Genomic DNA, 23,557 nt, shown 5'->3' with positions numbered 1-23,557 from the left:
GGAGATAGCTGAAGAAGAAGACTCTGCTCATCTAGAAGGGGAACGAGAGTAGCTGCAGAGAGGGGTGTAACACTGATGTTACCCTTAGCGGAGGTTATTTGTCCTGACCTGTTAGCTCCTGATAAGTCAGGAGTCCTTTATTTACAGCCCTTGGCCAGGGGTTGGTCCTCGCACCATTCTAGGTAAATATAAATATGTGTGGTATGTCTTTGTACCGTTTTCCTTTCTCACCCTTCTCAGGTACCAATGTCTCGAATTTTACTAACTCTCTCAAGATTTTTGCTTTTATTATTAATTTTCTGTTTGAACAGTTATTAACTGATATGTATTAGTACTTGAATCACAAAATATTGCATAGATAAAGATTTAAAACTCTCCTGAGTCTGTCGTAATTTCAAAAGAAATAAGAGCAAGTGTTATTTTATAGCTATTATTCTAAAAACCTGAATTGTTGATCAGAGGAAATTAAGGTATGATGATTTGTTAAGAAAAAGTGTACAGGTAAATTTCATAAAATCAAATCAGATAAAGTCCGGTCCTTTAGTGCAGGGTTTTGCGAGCTTATTGTTTGAATGTTGTATGGGCCCAGGTAAGTATGGTGTTTAGAAATAACCCAAGCTGGTAAACCCACACCATCACCTACGCAGACAACATACCCAAGATCCACCACATGACACAGGTGAGCTTGGAAAGGGATGGTTTGACTGGCCTTAAAAAGGTAGTGTGTATCCTGCCCTCCCAATTTGAGTGCCTACTTTGAAATAATCATGACGCTTCTGTGTAGTCACAAATAGAAAGGCAGGTCCATGCTCAGATGCTAGGCCTCCCTGAGTGGGTTGTACAGCAATGAGGGCACAGATTGCACATTAGGGGAGTAATGTACACTTGGACCCTGGAACAATGCCACCAAGAGCAAGTGAAAGGCCAAAGGGTATGGTGATCCAGCCCAAACAGCTCAAGAGGTAGAGGAGGAATCCAGTCCTGAGGGACAGGATATGGCCTCAGAAGGAGGGACTACACCTCTGCAAGATCTGTCTGACTTGACAGAATTGCAGGGAGCAGGTGGTCCTTTCAGAGAGGAGCTGTGCCAAGGACAAAAGGATTTTCCCGCTCTTGAGACAAGAGAAGGGGGATGCCAGTGGGTTTCATCAAGTCTATTGGGAGGATGAAGTCCTCTATACCGAGGCCATCAACCCCAAACCAGGGGCAACCAGGAGATTGGTGGTCCCCAAGTAGTATAGAGAGTTCCTCTTCACATTGGTTCATGACATCCCCATAGCCGAACATTTGGGATAGACTTAGATTTGGAACAGGCTGGTCACCTATTTCTATTGGCACCTTATATCTGAAAAGGTAAATGAGTGTTTGCCGCTTTTGTGTCACCTGTCATACATTGGCAAGAAGGAGGGAAAGCCAAATGCTCCCTTGATACTACTGGCTGTTGTTGGGACTCCCATTGAGAGGGTAGGAATATACATTGTTGGTCCCCTAGAACATCAAACTGCCTCTGGGAACAAATCTATATTGGTGGTAGTGGGCCATGCCACCAAATACCCATAAGCAATACCCCTCAAGACGGTCACTCCTCCCACTGTGACCAGAGCCCTACTTGATATCTTCACCAGAGTGGGATTTCCCAAGGAGGTGGTCTCAGATAGGAGGACTCATTTTATGTCCACCTACCTGAAGGCGATGTGGGATGACCAATGGTCTGGTAGAAACATTCATTAAAACCCTGAGGGCCATGATTATGGGCTTAAATGAGATGGGCTTAGATGAGAAGCTCAGGAGGAGATGGGATGTTCTCTTCCCATGCTTACTGTTTGCTTACAGAGAGGTGACACAGAAATGGGTTGGTTTTTAGTCCTTTTGAGTTACTGTTTGGCAACCCTATAAGAGGACCATTGAGTTTGGTTAGAGTAGCTTTGGAGAAGCCTCTTAAACAGTCCGAACAATCATGTCAGGACTATGTGCTTGGCCTGGGGTCCCTCGTGGCAGAGTTCATGAAGAATGTAAGCAGCAACCTGGAAGCCAGCCAAAAGCTTATTAAGCTCTGGCATTGCTAGAAGGCTACTATGCCTTAGTACCCTCCAGGACAGTTGGTGTGGGTTTTGGAACCTGTGACTTCCAGGGACCTTCTTGGTCAAATGTAGTGGTCCCTTCCCCATTCTAGAGAAAAAAGGTGGCCCTTGCCATCCCCAGGAGTCCTCAGCGGGTACTCTTGTCAGCAAACTGAAACCCCACCAAGACAGGGCAAACATGACCATACTGATGGTCACAGATAAAGGAGGGGAGGATGAGAGTGAACCTCTGCCAGACCTCTCAACCAATGCACAAGATGAGTAAGTGGAAGGAGTAGTACTCACGCCCAAATGACAAACTAGGAGCAGACACACTGCAGGCAAGTATTGGAGCGGTTTGCTAGGCTGTTTTACCTGACCCCTGGATTCACCACTTGGTATGTCCATGACAATGACACTGGTGTCAGCCTACCTGTCAAAACAATGTGTACAGGTTGTCTGACCAGGTCAAAGATAGCATTAAGGCTGAGGTAGCCAAGATGCTTAAATTGACGATAATTAAGCCCCCTGACAGACCATAGGCCAGTCCAGTGGTATTGGTATCTAAGCCTCAAAATTCAATGGTAAAGAAATAATTGAGGTTTTATGTGGACTATAGAGGTTTGAATGCAGTCACAAAGACTGATGCTTTCCCCATACCATATGCTGATGAGCTCATTGACAGGTTGGAGGCTGTAAAGTAACTGAGAAGGTTTAATTTGACCTCAATTCACTGGCAGATTACCCTAAGTTGAGTAACACGAGGGAAGTCAACATTTCCACCCCAGGGGGCCACTTTGGCTTGAAGAATACCCCTGCCACCTCCCAAAGGTTGGTATACAGAGTTCTGTCCGGGTTGGACATTTTCAATGCTGCTTATCTGGATGATATAGCTGCATTCAGTTCCACCTAATAGGAGCAGCTGATCCACCTGAGGAAGGTGCTTCAGGCCCTGCAGCAGGTGTGCCTGACTATCAAGAAAAGAAAATGCCAGATAGGGTAAGGTACCTGAGCCATCTTGTAGGTGGAGGCCAAATATAACTTCTCCAGTCCAAGATCCAGACCATCCTGGATTGGGAAGCTCCTAGGACACAGACACAAGGCCTGTCTCTGTACTACAGGGTGTTTGTGAGGGACTATGGGACCATTGTGGCTCCCTTGACATAACGTATCTCAAAAGATGCCCATCACCTTTCTTTTGGGAACGAGCATGTAAGAAAGCCATTTTTAACCTTCTTAACTCCCATTTTTTGACTGAGGCTGGTGGTTACTGACTGTGAAAGTGCTGTGTGCTCTGCTAGCTAGGACTAGGGCCAGTGCTCTGTCCTCTAAAGGTATCTGGTAATTGGTATAATTCTAACTGACAAAGATAACCTACTTATAAGTCCCTAGCATTTGGTAGGGCATGTAGGTTTAGGGATTACAGTGGACTGCTGTGGTGTCTCGTTTCAGTTTAAGCCGTGTCTGCCTTGTAGGCTGGGTTTAAAATGAAACTATGGTGAAATTCGACTTTGGGATGAAAAGCACTTCCAAAGTCCAAAGCTACCATTTTTTTGCATGTAAGTCACTCCTACGGTCTGCCCTAAGGGCCCCAAGGGTAGGGTGCATTTTTATCAAAAGCAAAGAGAATATAAGATATGTTTTATATGCCCTGGTAAGGAAAAAAAGACAAAGTCGATGTTCCCTATTGTTGTGCTTCTAACTCCTTAGACTAACATGTGAAGCTTTATTAACCTTAATATAGTCTAACTTTTTATGGAAGATAGCTAGACATAACATTCAAAATATCAAGATAATGCTACAATAAATCCAACACTTTACCAAGGTTGAACTTATTATAACTATTATAGTAAAGCAGTTTCAGAAATTGCTACTCTGAAGTTATCAAAAGCAGCCCTGTAGCAGCCTCTTTGTATTGGCCTGCCTTTTACAGTCTGAGCCAAGCTCCAAACCTTAGTAGGGGTGATGAGGCCTGGCACTGCAACATTACAGGTATTTAGTGGGAGGAGATTTGCTTCCTGGAGAAAACAGGGAGAGGAAGGGGCTGGAGAGATTGGCTCGACAACAAAGGCAGGATAACAGATGTCCTATGACCCAGGCCAGCCCCCACTTCCTTGATCTGCAGCCAGATGGGAGCCACCCTAATTACATTAGGAGAGTGGCTGGAAGGTAGTGTAATCAGATGTTAGCCACACCTCTGGGCTGGGTTACACTACCACACATCAAGGAGAACATTTCTCCATTTTGATCTTTGGGACAATAGTGCATTCTAGGTCAAACAAAATGTCATACCCCCCAGGAAGTGGTCATCACAGAGGGAGGTAGTTGTATCTCTATTGGTTGGGATGCGCCACATCTAACAGCCCATAATTGAATATAAATATGGGAGATGTGCAGGTGGTATTCAGATTACTGCTTGAGAATTCAGAAGAAGAAGGACTGCCCTGCTGTACCCTTGCACTGCACCATAGAAGGCTTGCACTCAGAAGGACTGTACCTGATGTACTCACAAGACTCCAGAAAGAAAGGACTGTGTCTGACTCAAAGGAAAAGGAGTTGACTCTCTGACCAGCAACAGGTACAACAGAGCTGGAAGAGATCTCCTGCCAAACCAGAGATGAGCACTCCAGCTTACCACACGTTTTTCAAACAGAGGATATTGTGGCAAATGTGGAGCATACTCTCTTCTTAACCTATTGTATTCTTTAACACAATCTAGATCTGCACAAAACTTTGTCTCATCACACTCAATCAAGTACAATCCTGATAAAGTTCTGACTCGGGATAATGCCACATATGCCATACTCTCTTTAAACACAGATCTTCCAATGTTCACCAAAGCACTATCTACACTTAAACCTTGAGATTTATGAATTGTTACTGCATATGCCAAACAAACAGGAAACTGTTTTCGGCGAACATATAAGTCTTTTACAAGTAAAAATCTAACAGAACAACGACTGATTTGTTGTACTTGCTCAATACCATCAAATTTTATTTTTAAAAATTGAATTCCATCTCTATTTCTATAATTCACAAAATCAACAACATAACCCATTGCTCCATTTACCAGACCTCTTTCAACATTTAAATTCCTTCTCAAAATGATACGACAATTTAAACACACATTCAGAGTCTTTTCAAAACCAGCTGTTTTAGAAATACTTTTCTCTAATGAATCCAATTTTGTTTTCAAATTTTCTGACAAAACAATTGTTGCACCCATATGCTCTATTTTATCTATTGTTTCCAGTTTCACAATCTCTTCATTTTCTAACTTTAACATTTTGTTGTTGAAGATGGAACATTCTTGCAGAGTTGGCATCAAACATATCCCAGATTTCTTCTCAGTCACTTTTTTAAAAATATTCTCTGGCAGAATGTTTTCATTTGGATACAAATTTGAAATTAATCGAGCATGTAAAGCTTCTTTCCCAAGCTCACTTACTTTTCCAATTCTTACATCTTGTAGAATATTTTTATAATCTTCATCCTTTGCCTGTCGCATATTTTGAAGCAGTTCAGCATATTTAAAATGTAACCATATATTAAGTTTCCAATGCTTCCAAGGGACTTCTTGGTATCTTCATGCGTGAGCATTTTAAACACTGGTTGTCCTTTTACTTGAGTCAACTGCAATAGATCTCCAAAAACAATAATGTGTTTTCCTCCAAATAACACATCATACTCTGTTCTAAGAATTTCTTGCATTCTCAAATGCACAAAAACAAGCATTAGATTTGAGACCATGCTTACTTCATCAATGATAAGAAGTTTCATTTTCTTCAAGACTCTTGAAACTTCAGAACACGCATCTCCAGATAACTTGTTGTAATGCAATTTATTATCATGCTCAACTGGCAGCATCAGTAAACGATGTAGAGTAATCCCTTTAATGTTATGTGCTGCCAGACCAGCTGGAGCAGTTACAACACAAGACAGCGGTGAATCAGTCCTTTTCTGCAGATAAGTTGAAATGGCTTTAATCAGAATTTTTTTTCCTGTTCCTGCTTCTCCACTTACGTACAGTCGGACAGGCTCAAATGATGCACATGAGCACTCTTTTTTCTCATGTCTGAATCCATGTTCAATATGTTCTGTGACTTCGTCATATATCTTTTTCTGCTCATCGTTTAGTTGCTTTATCAAATCTTCTAAGTTAACTCCATCCTCTTGAGCTTGTTCCATAGCTCTTTCCGCCTCATCCATGGCAGTTGCAGCTTCATTTTGGATAATTGGTCCTCCTAGTGGATCCTGGCTCAATGAAGTAGAACTCTGACTGTCTTGAGAACTGCCTCTAGCAATCTCTTCAGCAATTGTGGTTTCTTGCTCTATTTCTTCGTTCAACATTTGCAGATAATTTGGAAAAACAGGACATTCTAGGGTATCCTTAGTTGCATTAAAAGAGTCTTCATAACACAGAACATCTCCAAGTAGTTCCTCTTCTGTACACCATGGCTTAAAGAGTTGCAAAAGAGCTAAATAGTAAAATCCTCTTTTGTCTGGAGCTTCGCAACTCAATTTTCGATGATTAATCAAATGGCCTTTTCTCTGCTTCACTAGACATCCTTCATACCCAATGACAGCATATTTTCCATTATTGATATCTTCTGTGATGTTCCTCTTATAACTGTAGTTTTGCAGAACTTCATATAAACAAGTGTTTTCAAGGTGAGTACTTCTATTTGGATTGTATGTATCCAACATATTTGTCATCAAAATATCTGTACTGTTTGGTTCTTTCTCCGCCAAATATTCAATTTCTTGTACAGATTTCAAAACTCGGTTTCGTGTTTCAGCAAGACTTAGACTCACCTAAATGATTGTTCTTGATTTGGCATAGAGACTTGCTGATGATAACCGATCAGAACATTCATATGCTCCAATTTCTCGATGCGACAACATCTTCAGACTGAAACTGTATAATTTCTTGCTTAGACTCTTTTCATGTGAAATGTCCTCCCACATTTCCTTCAGTTCTGTCTTTTCTATTTTTGTGATGTAAGATGTCACATATCGAGCCACAGCAATAGAGTTGTCAGCAACAAACTGAATATCCATGTTAGCATTCCACATGGACAAAATCACTGGGTTGTAGTCGTTGATGTACTTGGACTCTTCCTTTCTTTTTAAATTATATGTATTTTTGGGAGATTTCCTCATCACAGTATGTCGTAGAGATGACATCAAATTATTTACTCTTCCCTTAGAAATCACTGGTCGTGGAAACGCAAAACAATATTTTGTGTAGTACTTTTCCTTGTTTTTAAATTTTCGCCTTGAACTGTTTTCTTCAGTAGTTTTTGGAACAGCACATGTTGAATACTGTTCAATGAAACTCATCACTGTTTCATCCGAATCTAATCCAAATTTGGGTGCATCTTTAATCCATAACAGCATATGTATATGAGGAGCACCTCTCGCTTGATATTCCTTCCTCCAAAAGAAATCCAAAATCTCTTCAAGGGGAGGATTTTTTTTGTTGGTAATAAAAGACATCATAGCTTCAAATCTATGATTAAAATATCTGCAAACATTCACTGGATGCAAAGAACACAGTTCTCCAGGTGTTTTCAATTCTATATTTTGTATGTTTCCATTTGCCTCTCGTAGAAATTGAAGTAAGTCGTCCCATGCATACTCAGCACAGCTAAGAGTAAGGAACCATGTAGGAGTTCCTAAGTTTCTTAGCATACATTTCAATTGCCCATGACGACAGAACCAATACTCATTTGTTCCACGCCGACATGCCATGAGATTGATGAGCTGAGATTCTAAAATACTGTCTTGCAGATTGACTTTCTCCATAAAGTCCCTTGCTGAAACATTTTGCAGATTAGCTCCACTTTTCAATATATGATTAACTGCATAAGAAAGCCCAGACAAATCACTTTCATACAGTAGATGAAACAAATACGGAATGCATTGCCGAAACATTGGATCTTCAGCATATAATCGAAAAGTCCGGTATTCAGCTGCAGGAATTTGAACTGGTCGATCGTCATATCGTCCACCACGACCTGTTGGAAATAACTGTGGAAAACAACGAGCTTCCAAACTTTGTTCCCATACACTAATGGGACTTCTTTTTGCTGCTTTCATTTGAAAAAAGTCAATTGCATTCCCCATTACTTCTTTGGAATGCAAAGGATGAACAGTATAATGTTCATATATTTCTTCACTTCTAGACACCTCAACTTTTTCAATTTGGCCAACTGAACAATCACTGTCTTCTTCTGTAGCTGTTTCCTCTGCTCCAACACGTACATCTTTATAGTACTCATTGTTTTTGACCAAATACAACATTGCCTTTTTGACTTTACTAACATCCACTAAATCTTGCCAGATTTTCTTACTCTTTGTCGGAACCCCATTAACTAGAATAACCAGAGGATCCTCTTCTACTCTTTCTACACCAATTGTATCAATATTTTTCTTGATATCTAGAGGCAAATAAACAACTCTTCCCTTTAATCCTCTTTGTAAATCTGTAGGAGGTAATTTCTCTATCTTAGGCTCCATGCGAACAATAGCTTGAAAAGGATGGACACATTGAATCAAAATTGATTCATAAGTATTTAAATCCATCAATTCAGAAGGAATATCTATCAATTGAAGATTATTATGAGCAGCTCTAGCAGGCATTCTATTTTCATTTAATTTTTTCAAACAATAATTACAATACACTGATCAAAACTCAAATCAAAAGAATTCTCCACCAACAAATAACTTACAAAATCCTGCCATTCACTATTATTTTCCAATTCATATTTTGCATATAAATCAACTAACCTAGTCTGAATCTTATAATGAGTCCGTCGGCAACACACACAAGTTAAATTAGGCCTTTCACTTGATTTCACCTTAAACTTGGTAATTTCCTCGTCAAACTTTTCTGTACTTGAAATCTGTACATTGTCTTCCACATTACCATCCATTACTATATCCATTTCGACACTGTCCTCTTTGTTCCCAAAATAACAAAACTCAATTTCTTCACAAATAGTCTTCACATCCACTTCAGATCCATGCAAAAGAGCACTGTTTAACTGTTTAAGCTCAAGTGCTGGACTTTTTGCATAATACAACCTTCTCACTAATTTCCTCACCTTATTATGATGCACTGCTAACATCCTAAAATGATGAAAAACACTCTGACATACTTTTCTAGAATGACAAGCCAGTGAATGCCCATGCAAACCTGTGCTTTCTCTCACTCTGCAAGGATCTAACTCTTGCAAGATCTTCATTTTTTGTTTTAGACTTTTCTTACTATATGTATGTAAGAAATTTCGAAGCAAATCGATTAAATCCTGTCGCACACTACAAATACTACTGCACTTCCATGTGTACACTGGACCCTTAGTACATCTCCCTAAAACTACATCACTTAACACCTCTTCTGCAACTCTAGACACAAGTTTCTCTTTTTCCATCACACAACCATCTTTCACCTCATATGCTCGACCACTGGTGTCAACTGCATGCACCAAATCATTTTCCTGAAAGTAACTCTCCTCATTAAAAAATGGCTCAAAACTTGAACTATGCATCCATTCTCCAGAAAATACTTTACAAAAATGAGTCCGATTAATAATTCTTTTCCATCTACTGTTCGATTTGAAAACATCAATTGCCTTATTAAGTATTCTAATTCTATTGATTACTAAAATACATAATTTTTTCTTAACTACAAAATCCTGATCAACAATCTTCTCTACACTTTTCTTTTTCTTGTAAAAAGCAGCTCTCTGTTTACCTTTCTTTTCATTTTTTCGCAAATTTAAAACTACCCTATTGCGAAACATTCGTCTACGAATGTCCCTAAATTGATTTAACCTTCTATTGCTATCCATAGTCTTATCTCCTGCTCCAATAGAGACATTTTTTGAGGGCCTCTCCTTCCTTTTTAAATTTGTTCTCTGCTTCTGGATCTTCTTATGACCATTAACATTACTTTTTGATCTACATAAATTGTGAAGAAAAGACTTAATTGTCTTACCAGGAGCTTTTCTGGTGTTTTTTGAAGTACTTTTTTTGTAGAAGATTCTTGTATTTCCTTTGATGATTTTGATTTTTTACGTATGGTATTTTTTCTATTCCTTTGCCTTGATGGCATTTTTGGTTGCTTTTAAAATGTTGATTTCAATCTGTGGTTCTGAAAAAAATAACACATTAAAGACCACAAAGTAATGACAAAAAGAAAACAATATAAACACTAATTTGCAACATATTAAAGTTTATACCACAGCAACTCAGGGCCAAATTTATGAAGGCCTTGCGCCACCAGTGCATCCCATGTTAAAAGAGACGCACCGGTGCCACAAGGCAGTCATAAATAAGGACCAAATGTAAATACCATTGATTTTCCCCAAAAATCGTTTTTTGAAAAGCATTTAAGAAACACTGCGCCGAACCTATGTACAACCACTCAATATCACTTTTGGAACCTCACTGTTTCCCAAAATACAAATTCTCTATCTTGCAAATGTTGATAGCAAGTATTATCCAAAAGCAAAAAACAAACCAACAGCAAACAAACTCAGGGCCCTATTTATGAAGGCCTTGCGCCACAAGAGCGTCACTTATTTCCCATGTTTAAAGTGATGCACCGGCTGCACAAGGCAATCATAAATAAAGGCCAAATGAAAATACCATTGATTTGCACCCAAAATCGTTTTTTGAATAACATTTTAGAAACAAAGCAAAGATCCTATGTACAAGCACTCAATTTCACTACTGAACTCTCACTATTTCACAAAATACAAATCCTCTATGTTGCAAATGTTCATAATAAGTATTATCAAAAAGCAAAAAACAAATCAACAGCCAACAAACTCAGGGCCTTATTTATGAAGACCTTGCGCCACAAGAGCGTCACTTATTTCCCATGTTTAAAGTGATGCACCAGCTGCACAAGGCAATCATAAATAAAGGCCAAATGAAAATACCATTGATTTGCACCCAAAATCGTTTTTGGAATAACATCTTAGAAACACAGCAAAGATCCTATGTACAAGCACTCATTTTCACTACTGAACCCTCAATATTTCACAAAATACAAATCCTCTATCTTGCAAATGTTGATATCAAGCATTATCAAAAAGCAAGACACAAACCAACAACAAAAAAAATCAGGGCCTTATTTATGAAGGCCATGCGCCACAAAAGCGTCACTTATTTCCCATGTTTAAAGTGATGCACCGGCTGCACAAGGCAATCATAAATAAGGGCCAAATGAAAATACCATTCATTTGCACCCAAAATCGTTTTTTGAATAACATTTTAGAAAAACTGTGCAGAACCTATGTACAACCACTCAATATCACTTTTGAAACCTCACTGTTTCCCAAAATACAAATCCTCTATTTTGCAAATGTTCATAGCAAGTATTATCAAAAAGCAAAAAACAAACCAACAACAAAAAAAAATCAGGCCTTATTTATGAAGGCCTTGTGCCACAAGAGCGTCACTTATTTCCCATGTTTAAAGTGATGCACCGGCTGCACAAGGCAATCATAAATAAGGGCCTAATGCAAATACCATTGATTTGCACCCAAAATCGTTTTTTGAATAACATTTTAGAAACACTGCGCAGAACCTATGTACAACAACTCAATATCACTTTTTAAACCTCACTGTTTCCCAAAATACAAATCCACTATCTTGCAAATGTTCATAATAAGTATTATCAAAAAGCAAAAAACAAATCAACAGCCAACAAACTCAGGGCCTTATTTATGAAGGCCTTGCGCCACAAGAGTGTCACTTATTTCCCATGTTTAAAGAGATGCACCGGCTGCACAAGGCAATCATAAATAAGGGCCAAATGATAATACCATTGATTTTCACCCAAAATCGTTTTCTGAATAACATTTTAGAAACACTGCGCAGAACCTATGTACAACCACTCAATATCACTTTTGAAACCTCACTGTTTCCCAAAATACAAATCCACTATCTTGCAAATGTTCATAATGAGTATTATCAAAAAGCAAAAAATAAATCAACAGCCAACAAACTCAGGGCCTTATTTATGAAGGCCTTGCGCCACAAGAGCGTCACTTATTCCCATGTTTAAAGAGATGCACCGGCTGCACAAGGCAATCATAAATAAGGGCCAAATGAAAATACCATTGATTTGCACCCAAAATCGTTTTTTGAATAACATTTCAGAAACACTGCGCAGAACCTATGTACAACCACTCAATATCACTTTTGAAACCTCACTGTTTCACAAAATACAAATCCTCTATTTTGCAAATGTTCATAGCAAGTATTATCAAAAAGCAAGACACAAACCAACAGCAAACAAACTCAGGGCCTTATTTATGAAGGCCTTGCGCCACGAGTGCGCCACTTATTTCCCATGTTTAAAGTGATGCACCGGCTGCACAAGGCAATCATAAATAAGGGCCAAATGAAAATACCATTCATTTGCACCCAAAATCGTTTTTTGAATAACATTTTCGAAACACAACACAGGACCTATGTACAAGCATTCAATTTCACTACTGAAACATAACTATCTGCTTCCAAATATTCTCCATAGAGCAAACAAGTCTCAATCTAAATTAAATAAATCATTACTTACCTTTACAAATGCTTTGGGAGATTGAAAACAGTGTCAGACACACACACCAATTTTTCTTTAGCAGAGCAAAAGGTGTGCACTCAATACACTGAAACCAAGACTGGCATAGAAAATCTCTAACTTTACACACATATGCCTTATTTCAACCAATCAAAAGTCTTCCCTCACTATTTTCAAAGCAACACCCTTCCCCCTCTCAGACGTTTCTATCTGTTACCATAGCAACTCCCTCCTAACTGAACTCTCAGGTTCAAAGGTTTATTCTACAATGTTGCAAATTAAGTCAGCAAGGATGTTTGACCTCTCAATACACCAGCTTATCCAGGGCATTATTGCTTTTAGTGACTTTTTCTTAACCATTCAAATTGCGTCTTACACACAACACAACCATGCACCCTAACTTTCTGTTTTCAACTAACTGAATCCACCAATCATTGCTTGTGATTCAACAGCAGGGAAACTCCACAATTATTTTTTTGTAAACTCCTACTGTTCCAACTGCCATTTCATTCCCACACTTCATCTGACTGCACCAGAACCTTCTCACATCATATATTCTGTATGGATTATTGGACATAGCTACATCCACTGGGCTCAAAGGTATGCAGCAAGCAGAAATTATCACAACCTTGATTTATCAAATGTGGAAATCAAGTGGATTGGCCAGAGAGGATTGAGATGTCATCAATTGATACCATTGGTGGAAACCTTTTTGCATCTGCCAAACCCTGACCTCTTAATAGTGCACTGTGGTGGAAATGATTTGGGCACTATGACTGGGGTTGGTCTGGAAATGCTTTTAAAGGACACCTTTGATCAATTGATGACACTTTTTCCACAAACTGCCTTGGTATATTCCAATATATGCCAAAGACAGAAATGGAACTGGTCCAACCAATTTTGTCCACAATTTGAGAAAGCACGGAAACATGTGAATAAATCTGTTTCTGCTTACATGAGAGACTGTGGAATGGGTTCAATATACAATAATAACTTGCGTTACAACATGCAAGACATCTACAGAGGAGATGGTGTGCACTTCTCAGATGAGGGGAATAGAATATTCCTCCTGAATTTAAGACTGCGCATTGGAACCTACTTGTAGGTACCTAAATCAACCACAGAACCCAAAAGCTCTTTTCAGAGCTACCCTACCTCTGATCATTCAAAACGTTTATCTTTTTCTAACTTTTTTCACTATTTTTCACCAAAGTACGCTCCCCGGTACGCTTACCCGTGCGCGTACCGAGCGCCCCCGCGAAATTTTTCAATTTTTCTTTTTCTTTTTTGCCTATATGAGCGTCCTAAGCCCCCCTCAGAAAACGTAGAGGGTCAGGAATTGACTACAGTGCCCCCTTCTACCCATTCCCAACGTTGTTTGTCCTCCATCTTGTGTCTCGATTGTACCGAAACACAAATCGGAGGACTCCCGTAACGCTGCCGGTGCACGTACCACAGCGCGCACCGGTAAGCGCTCCCTAAAAAAAGGTGGGAAAGTAATTTACAGAAAAACCACTGGAGACACTTTCATCAGATATAGAATAGACCCTACTACATAGCAGTCCCTATCATTTGCCCAAATTTGGTGGAATTCCATTGAGACATTTAGGCTGCAGGCCTGTCTAAATATCCTGAGGTAAATTACATGACCAAAACACATATGAAGTGTTAGAATTTACAACTAATTAAAAAGTGACTTTCATTTTCTACGATTATTTCCTGACATTTGATTGGTTATGTACATGAATATATATAAAAAAAGAGAGGGAAACACAGCCATTTTGACTACTACTTCCTGAAGTACATTTGAAAAGAAATTACACTGACAACTTCAACTGCTTTCTCAAAGGTAAGTTTTTATTTTGGAAAGTGAAGTATGTTGTGCACTCTAAGTTAATTTGAGAAAAAATATTCTGTTAGTTATATACTATCCCACTGTAATAGATATAGATTGAGATAGGCGTCTCTGTTATAGTTATGGATTGAGGTAGGCTTACCTTGTATTATTATAAATTTACTTGGGCTTTATCACATACACTTTTTTATATTTCAAATTCAATCCTGATACCATACACTACCCAAAGATAGCTTCACTGTTAAAACATCCAAACTGCCTGTCTGAACTTAAACACAACAGTGCCCTATCTCTACTGATATATTTATTTTTTATGCAATTTACAGCAACAAAACGGAAGGAGAACAGGATATTTCTTTTGAAATTGTTTTGGACAACAACACAGAAGAAAGAATTGCTGAGAATGATGACTTTGATTTTATGGATGAGTCTCTGGACCATGAATTAGTTCAGTGTGTGGAATCAATGGAATCACAGAATGAAAATGAGGACATTCCAGACAATATATTGTTAGAAGTTTTATTAAAATATGAAAAAGAATCAGAAGAATACATTTATATTTAATAATCAAAAATTGTTCGAGCCATTATTCATTTTTATATGTAATTCATCAAGTAGTTCTAAAATGTTTAAAATATAAAGTGAGACTTATAGTATACTGTGCAACTTTTTTGTGTTACATAGTAAGTTTGCTCATAGTTACTTCCTTTCTCCCACTATATTATCTCCAATGTGTATTTAACATCTCTTTATCACCTCCTGCCTCCATGTTGTTTCTGCTTTCCTGACAGACTACGCTATGAATTCCATATACCACAATAACTTCTGTAACAACATGCAAGATATCTACAAAGGAGACGGTGTATATTAAATTATAAACTCTGCATTGGTACCTACATGTTGGTACTTAAATAAAAAAATAAAAAAAAACAAAAAGAACAATTAATAAACATACAATTTTTAAAAGTCTGTCATTCTTTTTTCCCCATAGCACGCTTCCCGGTCCGCTCCCCGGTGCGCGTACCGGGCGCTTCCCCCGCAAAAATAAAAACAAAAATTACTTTTTTTTGGCCCCGCGGGGCCCTTTTAAAGCCCCCACATCAAACCTAGGGGGCCAGGGAGGGTCTACTCTGCCCCCTTATGATAATTTCCCTCTTTGTTTTGGCCACCTCTCATGTCTCGATCCTACTGAGACACAAGATGGTGGCCGCTCCAGACTGTTTAGAATGTTTACAGACACCCGACAGCCAATCAGCTTTCCGTGCGTAAGTCGCATAGCGCGCCCGGTGCGCTCCCCAGTGCGCGTACCGGGGCGCGCTTACAGATATATATATATTTTTGAACCTAAATTACTCAAAATCCACTGGCGCACATATCTTGAGACATAGCAAAGGCACATCGGGCAACCAGTCCCTACAATTTTGCCAAGTTTGGTGTAAATCCATTCAGCCGTTCGGGCTAAAAGTGAGGTCGACCGCCCTATGGAAATTAACATGGGGAAAACGCGTTTTATGACCCCCCTTTTATCTCAGCCCCCGCTTGACGAATCCCCCCCAAACTTTCAGGGAAGGACCGGAGCTCGAAGAGGCCATTTTGAGGACATTTTCAGGCAGATTCGTCAACCGGCGCCAAAGTTATTCCAAATAGAATTTTGAGATTTAACATTGAAAAAAATCCTAACTTTAACTACCCACTGGCGACCGCCAGTAGGTAATATATATATATATATATATATATATATATATATATATATATATATATATATATATATCAATTCCAGCATCTCCTCCACACGGGATTCGAAATGACAGGACACAGCGGGGATTTCTTTCACGGTTTCTTTTATTCAGACCAGCATGACCGGTTTCGGCAAACTGCCTTTTTCGAATGCTTCTTTGTCCCAGCGTCATGTCTGCCTTTCTCTAAATCCTTTATCGGCTCCGCCTTACCCAGTGGTGGTTGGCTCCCCTGCACCTCGTGCTCACACTTGCCAAAACCAGGGGACTACCAGTCCCATAATGCTGCAAGATGCTGCCTTAGTGCAGTGTAGTGCGAGAACATGAAAATCGTTAAAGTCTTTTGCCCCTACTTTCATCCACCAACCTCGCTGCTTTTAAACAGTTCTTTTTCTCCGCAACACACTTGGCAGCACTTTCAATTAAAGTTTGTTGTTTCAAAGTCATATCCAATGACTCATCGGAGGGTACGGTGGAGGGCCAGGGAATTAATCCGCTACCACGGTTACCATCAAAGAAAGTCCCATGATTACCTGGCCACAAATCTGAAAGGGTCCTGCATGCGTATCGTGGGTAACGCGCTGAACATCAATTCCAACATCTCCTCCACACGGGATTCGAAATGACAGGACACAGCGGGGATTTCTTTCACGGTTTCTTTTATTCAGACCAGCAGGACCGGTTTCGGCAAACTGCCTTTTTCGAATGCTTCTTTGTCCCAGCGTCATGTCTCCCTTTCTCTAAATCCTTTATCGGCTCCGCCTTACCCAGTGGTGGTTGGCTCCCCTGCACCTCGTGCTCACACTTGCCAATAACAGGGGACTACCAGTCCCATAATGCTGCAAGATGCTGCCTTAGTGCAGTGTAGTGCGGGAACATGAAAATCGTTAAAGTCTTTTGCCCCTACTTTCATCCACCAACCTCCGTGCTTTTAAACAGTTCTTTTTCTGCGCAACACACTTGGCAGCACTTTCAATTAAAGTTCGTTGTTTCAAAGTCATATCCAATGACTCATCGGAGGGTACGGTGGAGGGCCAGGGAATTAATCCGCTACCACGGTTACCATCAAAGAAAGTCCCATGATTACCTGGCCACAAATCTGAAAGGGTCCTGCATGCGCATCGTGAGTAACGCGCTGAACATCAATTCCAACATCTCCTCCACACGGGATTCAAAATGACAGGACACAGCGGGGATTTCTTTCACGGTTTCTTTTATTCAGACCAGCATGACCGGTTTCGGCAAACTGCCTTTTTCGAATGCTTCTTTGTCCCAGCGTCATGTCTCCCTTTCTCTAAATCCTTTATCGGCTCAGCCTTACCCAGTGGTGGTTGGCTCCCCTGCACCTCGTGCTCACACTTGCCAATAACAGGGGACTACCAGTCCCATAATGCTGCAAGATGCTGCCTTAGTGCAGTGTAGTGCGAGAACATGAAAATCGTTAAAGTCTTTTGCCCCTACTTTCATCCACCAACCTCCGTGCTTTTAAACAGTTCTTTTTCTGCGCAACACACTTGGCAGCACTTTCAATTAAAGTTCGTTGTTTCAAAGTCATATCCAATGACTCATCGGAGGGTACGGTGGAGGGCCAGGGAATTAATCCGCTACCATGGTTACCATCAAAGAAAGTCCAATGATTACCTGGCCACAAATCTGAAAGGGTCCTGCATGCGCATCGTGGGTAATGCGCTGAACATCAATTCCAACATCTCCTCCACACGGGATTCGAAATGACAGGACACAGCGAGGATTTCTTTCACAGTTTCTTTTATTCAGACCAGCATGACCGGTTTCGGCAAACTGCCTTTTTCTAATGCTTCTTTGTCCCAGCGTCATGTCTCCCTTTCTCTAAATCCTTTATCGGCTCCGCCTTACCCAGTGGTGGTTGGCTCCCCTGCACCTCGTGCTCACACTTGCCAATAACAGGGGACTACCAGTCCCATAATGCTGCAAGATGTTGCCTTAGTGCAGTGTAGTGCGGGAACATGAAAATCGTTAAAGTCTTTTGCCCCTACTTTCATCCACCAACCTCCGTGCTTTTAAACAGTTCTTTTTCTTTATATATATATATATATATATATATATATATATGTATATATATATATATATATATATATATATATATATGCAAAAACCTTTGTTTCATTCACCCTGCAACTCCACTGCCAGCCACGACCAGGAACCAAGCACGAACCACAAATTCGGTACTTCAAATTATATTATTGCTGTTGTCATCATAACGTTTCGGCTCGCCTAAATGTTATTCACATGACAGCAAATCTTTGTGAAGGGTGAATATTTAAAGTGCAAGTGCTGCAATCGGATTGGGTCATAAAAGCATAAACATAGTGAACAGACCAAATGTACAATCATTGTGAAATACACAATATATACACATATAAAACAGTCCGATCTTTGGAAAATACAGGTAAAATATCAAGGTTTTCGGATGCTGTCCTACCTGTGATGTGGAGCTTCGGCTGGCTACCATGCCTTTTTCTGCTTAACAAGACTGAGTACGGCAAGAACAGCATTACAAGCACAAGCATGCTATAGACAGGGATTCCTGAACCTGCACGAGTTATATTTCTTTGAACATATTTCGTCAAGATAAAGAGAAACTACCATAATCTGCTTTTTTCATGAAACTCTACTGAGATGTACTGATTTTTTACTTTTACTCAATGGTTGAGCCCTGAAGAAGTCTCAGTGTTTGAGACGAAACGCGTCGACTAAGAAGGAAATCCATATGTGTTCTTGGATTTTTTCTTGTCTTGGATTACCACAATAAAGAACCAGAAAAAGAAAACCTTGCAAAAGTCCGGATTTATTTATTACGAGATCGTGCACTTTTATATGTATTGTGGACATTTGAAACTGCTGAAAAAACACTTCTTGGATGGGTGCTGATTCCTTACCATTCATTGCAATTTTTGGGCTTTGCCCTTGAAGGAACAGACGGGGTTGTGTTCTTTGGAATCACAAGCACCATCGCCATTACTTTCAAGCCACAGGTGTATGCAGGTGCATTCTTTCTTTGCCTCAACCCTTACCTTTTGTGAAATTAAAATACCAAGGTACCAATGAAGATAATACACTGCACCACTGTATAATAGTTTGTCAGGTACAGGGTCACATAAAGCCTTTCAATATACGAACATCACCAAACAGTGAAAAATAATGGGATAAATCCCCAACGGTGTATATACAATTCAAATCATGACCCCTACATAATGTGCTTGAAGATAATAGTGCATGAGTGCAAAGAGTGAAAATGAAAACATTGTAAAAAATGAACCACACTAATATAATCAACAACCTATGCTCCCTAACGACTGAGCCCAGTCTAATTATTTGTGCAGTAGAAAAAGGTTGCTGGTTGGGCTTCCAATTGGACAGGAATAAAGAATACCAGATTATAAAATTTGAGGACATTTATACAAATAGAAAATCTCTTCATAATCGAGAGTTAGATGCCACTGTTACATATGTAAAATGACAAAGGAAAACAGTCTGATAACTAGGTAAGAAAGGTCCCTTGCGTTACCCTGGATTGGGCTATGAGAGGGGGACGCAATGTGCAAACAGTGCCATAAATAGATATAAATAAATAAATAAATAAATATATATATATATATATATATATATACATGTGTATTTATTGAATGGTACCATCTATACGGAATGTAAACACTCAGATTGAATATATATACACACGGTCAGAGGACAGCCCAAACCTCCAACTGTAGTATGACATGCGAGCCGGCATCAGATTTAAAAAAAAAAATTGTAAGTTAATATACTCATACAAACCACCATCTAATTGTATTTTGTGTGCTCAGGCTCAACAATGTTGCTGAAGGGGAAATAAACCTGCTGTCTTGAATAGACTAATGTAAACAGGTGTAAAAATCTTCCGTAACGTTCGTCCCCCAGGCTGCTTAGTGTTTATCTGTAAAGTGTACCTGGTTTCCAGTTTGCGCAATTTTGCCTCTCTGTTACCTCCTCGTCTGCTTGCCAGGACTGTATCAATGTCATAGAAACCGAGTTCTTTGTTGCTACTCTGATGGTGTTGTTTAAAGTGTCGTGAAACAGGGTAGGTGTTATCCTGTGAGGTGAATGCTCTGAGGTGCTGCAATATACATTTATGGACGGGCAGCTTAGTGCTTCCCCCATACCGTAGTGCACTGGGGCATTCCAGGATGTATATTGCAAATTCAGTTTTGCACGTAAGGGTCTTTCTGAACAGATGTTCCTGGTCACTGAAGCCATCTTTGTAACTTTTGTTAATACCATGCGTGCAGGCTTTACAAGATTTGCACTTGAAAAAGCCACCCTTGCTGTGCAACCATGATGTTTTGGCGAGAAACTCAGGGCCAGTATCAACCAACCTATCCTTCATATTGGGAGCTTTACTATAGGCAACAGAAGCCTTCCTGGGTAACAGGTGCACAATTACCGGGTCTTTAAGTAAAATAGGCCAATTTTTATTCACCATTTTACAAATGTCTTTATGTTGAGAGCAGAACCCCGTAATGAACCTGAAGGTGTCCATTGTTTCTGAGGTGCCAGCTTCCAACGTCTCAATGGGCTTTGATGCTTCCATTGAGGTATCATATTTGGCCAGTAGAGATTGGCGACTGAAACCTAGGGATTTGTGTATGGCCTTCTCTATAGTCTTTCGCGAATACCCTCTCAGAACTGATAGCCTGTGCCTCATGTAACTGCCGCTCATTACTGCAAAGTATTCTAAGTCGTAACATTTCACCGAACGGGATGGTCATTATTAGGTGAGCAGAGTGGGTAGTGCCCGTATGTAAAGTTGTGTTGCCAGCTGTGCTTTTGTGAAATAGTCTAGTCTGTTATTGTTTATGTATACCTCTGTGTCAAGGAAGGGTACCTGTTGTTGGCTCATAGTGACTGTAAAGTGGATGTTATATTGATTGTCGTTCAGACGTTCAACAAACTTGACTGCCTTCTCTTCACTTCCCCTCCAAATCACAAACAGGTCATCAATGAAACGATACCATGTAATTACTCGGTTCTTCATTTCAAATTGAAAGCAAGTTTTGAGGACCAGTTCCTCCCAAGCTCCCATGTGCAAGCACACAAAACTTGGGGAGAAACTGGCCCCCATTGCTACACCCTGAAGTTGCCTAAACAGAAGACTGTTGAACATAAACACATTGTGTTGCAGGCAAAATGTGAGCATTTGGATTAACATATCATTATGGCATCCTAAATTAACAAGGATGGGAGAGACAGATTAAAGGTGGATTCATTCTCCCTGGTCAATAGTTAATAAACAAAAGGAATCCACTGAGGGAGGGTTTCCCTACTCAGGTTGGGAACACCCTGTGTTGTAAAATACCCCTCACACACCAAAAGGACCCTTGGTTTCATGCTTCATCATTGGGGTCTTCGCACCCCTCTACGGGATGCGCCGTGCTTCAACCAGCGACTACGCGGGAGCACCTATTTAGAGTATGTGTGGTGTGTGTGAAGGAATTATTATGTGCATGAGTAGTGAGGTTATACGGCGAGTGAGGTTAAAAAGGGGGCCTGGCTCGTGGGCTTAAAAACAATTTCGCCCCCGGGCTGGCATTATTAAAAACATGCAGTAAATGGAGGTGTAATATGCAAGACTATGTGCACTACCTCCCATGTCTGTGTGTCGACATGTTTCGGAGACTAAGCTCCTTCTTCAGGACAGGGTACACAAATCCCCACCTTACTCACATATCTCTACTTAAAACATGTATTTATTTACAAAAGTGCAAACTAGTGCAGGTCCTAATATGTACCTACAAGATGAGAAAGTCGCTGATTGTCAACCTGAAAAGGAAGGGGGCAAAAAATATTTTCTGGTGGTCCAATCTTTTAAATAAAACACTAGAAGCAGTGACCTGTGGAAAAATATACAATCATTGTGTGGGCTCCGATCACTAGACAGAAATGTCATTCTATTTGTGAATTTGTGCCTGGCATGAAAAAAGGACATATACAAGACATACAACACATCCAACATAAAACACACACTCTAAGAACGAGTTCTTTGTCCATTCCTTTTTATGGGGGTAATAATATTCAGGGTTCAGAAAAAGTGAGAGGAACAGGAAATGAAATGGCATACTATTATTAGTAAAATCCAATGCCTCATGAGCCTCAGGAACGTAGGAGTTAATGTGCAGAATTGCTACCTGTAAAAAGATGCATAATTGAAGTTTTCTTTGGTACCTACATCTTGGTTGCGGTGTTCACCTTAGTTCGTAAAGCATACTCACGAAGTCTAGGAGACACTGCTGCTTGGCTACCCCTTACGCGGCTCCGCTGAGAGTGCGGTGGTTCCAGTGGGTTCTTCGATATTGTACTGCCGTTAATTGTTAATTATTCCCCTTAATTGGCCAGATATGCCCAAACATGGGTTTTCCGGTTCATCTCCATTAGCTGGCAGTCAGGTGTGCGTGTCTTTGCAGAGCACCGGCTTTCCGGGCATGCGCCCTTTCAGTGTTGGATATTCTTACTTACTGCGCATGGCTTTTAGCAAGACGCTACTTCCCGGTCATGCGCATGTGCTGTTTAGTGTGCAAGGATGCTGTTGGGACACATCTGTTCACGCTCGCATACATAAGCGTTTTTAAAGAAGAAGGTCCAATCATAATGAAATAATGTGCACAAAAGTGTGTGCTCGAAGGTATCTTATAGTAAATTAGATAGTAAATTAAAGCGCATGTTTTCTAACATACCAGGTTTTATGATGTTGTCATTTGAGGGGCATTTACAGGTTATCATGATTATTTTAGTTTGTTGTGGGATCCTATCCATGATGACACCCTTTGAAAGGCCAACGTTACATTAGGCCTTACAGAGTATGTACTTTGAAATCGTTACAGTGGTGAAGTACACAGTATAGGCGGATGATCATGGGAAAAACGGGGTGTGGTCTATCAGGTTTAAGTCAGTTGTCCCCATGGGATCTCATCATTTAGGCCTGTAACGTGGGTCCCTACACGGAACACCCATCATTGTTCTTTTTCGATTGGACCAGGTTTTGATGGTAATTGTTCAATGACCGTCCAACAGATTTCGTTAACACAATGTTGAGCTTCCAGAAAGTGTGTAGCCATTTTGGTTGTGCTCTTCTTGCATCGTATGTTACTCTTATGTTAACTTAGCCGTATTTTCACTGCTCTTGTAGTCATGCCTATATATTCTAGGCCGCAGGGGCAATTGATCATGTACACTACATTGCAACTGTTACAGTTGGTCATTGTGCGTTGTTCCCACTTGGTTCTATTGTTGAATGTCAATT

Source organism: Lissotriton vulgaris, chromosome 5, assembly GCF_964263255.1.
Source record: "Lissotriton vulgaris chromosome 5, aLisVul1.2, whole genome shotgun sequence".
Classification (NCBI taxonomy): domain Eukaryota; kingdom Metazoa; phylum Chordata; class Amphibia; order Caudata; family Salamandridae; genus Lissotriton; species Lissotriton vulgaris.
Note: the sequence above shows the minus strand (reverse complement) of the source record.